The sequence below is a fragment of the Amblyomma mixtum genome, chromosome 1 (genome assembly GCF_055824585.1).
Source record: "Amblyomma mixtum isolate Tamu chromosome 1, ASM5582458v1, whole genome shotgun sequence".
In the NCBI taxonomy this organism is placed as follows: Eukaryota; Metazoa; Arthropoda; class Arachnida; order Ixodida; family Ixodidae; genus Amblyomma; species Amblyomma mixtum.
The window spans coordinates 7,743,735-7,746,083 of record NC_143012.1 but is presented as its reverse complement, the minus strand read 5'-3'; the positions used below and the strand labels follow the sequence as shown (position 1 = coordinate 7,746,083).

The 2,349-nt window shown below is 52.4% G+C and overlaps 1 pseudogene; it reads right to left on the bottom strand.

Annotated features, from left to right (window-relative positions):
- Nucleotides 1-238: 238 nt before the first annotated feature.
- On the bottom strand, nucleotides 239-1,243 carry LOC149365393 (ubiquitin-conjugating enzyme E2 Z pseudogene; annotated as a pseudogene).
- Between the last annotated feature and the right edge of the window lie 1,106 nt (nucleotides 1,244-2,349).

Genomic DNA, 2,349 nt, shown 5'->3' with positions numbered 1-2,349 from the left:
AGATTATGCAGCACTGTAGACAGACCGACTTGATTAAGACGATCTTGGCGTTTGCCAATGAATACACTCAGTGGCCCCTTTTTATTTAGCTTCAGCTGTGCATGGCTGAAGTCTAAATCCATTCACAACCTCCTCCTTGCATGGCAGCAGATGCTTTAGTTGCAGCAGTTCACCGATTATGATACGGCTGAGCTCTGGACGGCAGTGCTTGGCTTCCTAGGGACCCGTTACAATGCAGTCACTTACTTTCCTCCACGCAACCAGTCTCGTTTCTGCTGTTGACCTGCTTCTTCAGGTCTTGGAGCCGCGTCAGCAGTACCTTGTACTGGTACAGGCCAGTCGCGAGGCCGAAAGGGTCGTTGATGAGGGAACCGGTCAAGTGCAACTGGGCTTTGACAACGCTCTCGTACTTGTCGTAGAACTCCAGGAAGGACTTGAGAATAACCTCCCTGAGCGGCGGAGGGCACGGCGAGTTACCCTTGAGACAGGCGTCGACGGCATCGCACACGGCCACTCTGATGGTCTCGTGCTGTATGAGAGTGTTGTAATGGTTGACATCGCCAGGCGAACGCTCCGTCTGAAACTGCGGGTGGTTGTAGTAAGGGTTCTCGTTCATGATGGACTGAATCGAGACCAGCACGCTCTCTATGGACAGCGCCGGAGACCAGGCCGGTCCCGGCCAAGTGCCCAGGATGCTGAGACAAACCTTGCCGTCCGGGTGGAAGTTTGGGTTGAGGCCCACCTGGCCTCCACCCGTGGTCATGATGCGTACTCGCGGAGGCTGGATCGGGTACTCTCGTGGACACTTGATGAGAAAATGGAAGAAGCCGCCTTCGTAGGGGGTCTCCGGGGGCCCCAGGATCAGTGCGTCGATCCTGGTGATGTCGTTGTCTGCAGGAGCGATGAACACTCCAGCGGGCTGCGAGGCGAAGATCTCCATGATGTCACGCTTGGCTCGCAGAAGACACTGCGGAGTCGGCTGTTCGTGCTCGAAGCAAATGGGGTCCCAGGAGTTTGGACTCGGCGAAAGGAAGTCGGCTGATGAGGGCCGACCGGCTTCTTGAGGGTTCGCCATGTTGCCCTAGGCGATTGTTGATCATGCCATTTTAGAAAAGTTCGGCACAGAGCCCACGTTTCACCCACATCCTTTCGTCGTCCTCTTTTACTTCCCTTTGAGCAACTATGCTGCTCCACACGAAAATTGTTTGTTTGTTTGTGCCCTCGGGAAATGGCACATATCCACTAGAGGGATTGGTCTCACAGGGAAGCATCAAAGAAAGCCGACATTGCTCATTATTGTGCAAAAAGAGAAAAATAAAGGGAAAAAAGAAGCAAATACACCCAACTGAACAAGAAAAGTCTGAATTTATAAGAGGGAAGAAAAGGCAGGTTGAGAAGCGAAATGCTGGTCGCGATGTCGCGATCTTCCTTTTTCACAGATGGCTGATAGCGCTGACCGCGTTTTTATCTCGACTGCACGCCTTTCGGCATAAGGCGGCTGTGGCGTGAGCAGCACGGACGGCACTCCCACTTACCTGGCTATCCCGGCTCTTTCTTGTGCAGTACCACTGGCCTCGTGTGAGCAACGTCGACTTCAGCGCATGGGAATCGGAGAAGCGCATCGACAGTTATCGGCACGCCTGCGCACAAGCTACGCCTGGATAAGCTGTGACGTCAACGCATTTGCATCTATAAAACGTGACGACTGACCGGACGACTTTTTACAAGGCGGCTGTGGCGTGAGCAGCACGGACGGCACTCCCACTTACCTGGCTATCCCGGCTCTTTCTTGTGCAGTACCACTGGCCTCGTGTGAGCAACGTCGACTTCAGCGCATGGGAATCGGAGAACCGCATCGACAGTTATCGGCACGCCTGCGCACAAGCTACGCCTGGATAAGCTGTGACGTCAACGCATTTGCATCTATAAAACGTGACGACTGACCGGACGACTTTTTACAAGGCGGCTGTGGCGTGAGCAGCACGGACGGCACTCCCACTTACCTGGCTATCCCGGCTCTTTCTTGTGCAGGTTGGTGCTTTGAAAATTGTGACATAACCGCTCGTTCTGTACTTTAAAGCTGCTACGCCACTGCTGCCATTTTTTGCATGAAACTGTATTTGCATTGAAACCGCGTTCCTCATGCAATCATGCCAAATAAGGATTTGCTAAGTGCGTTTGAAGATCTGAAGAATGAAATTAAAGGTGACTTGAAAGCTTTCAAAGAATCCCTTGAGCGGGACATCCGCTCGGAACTCAGAGACATAAAAAGCAGCCTGAACTTCATAAGCGAGAAGTACGATGAAATGAAAGATGACCTTAAGAAATCACTTGATGAAAATGAGCATC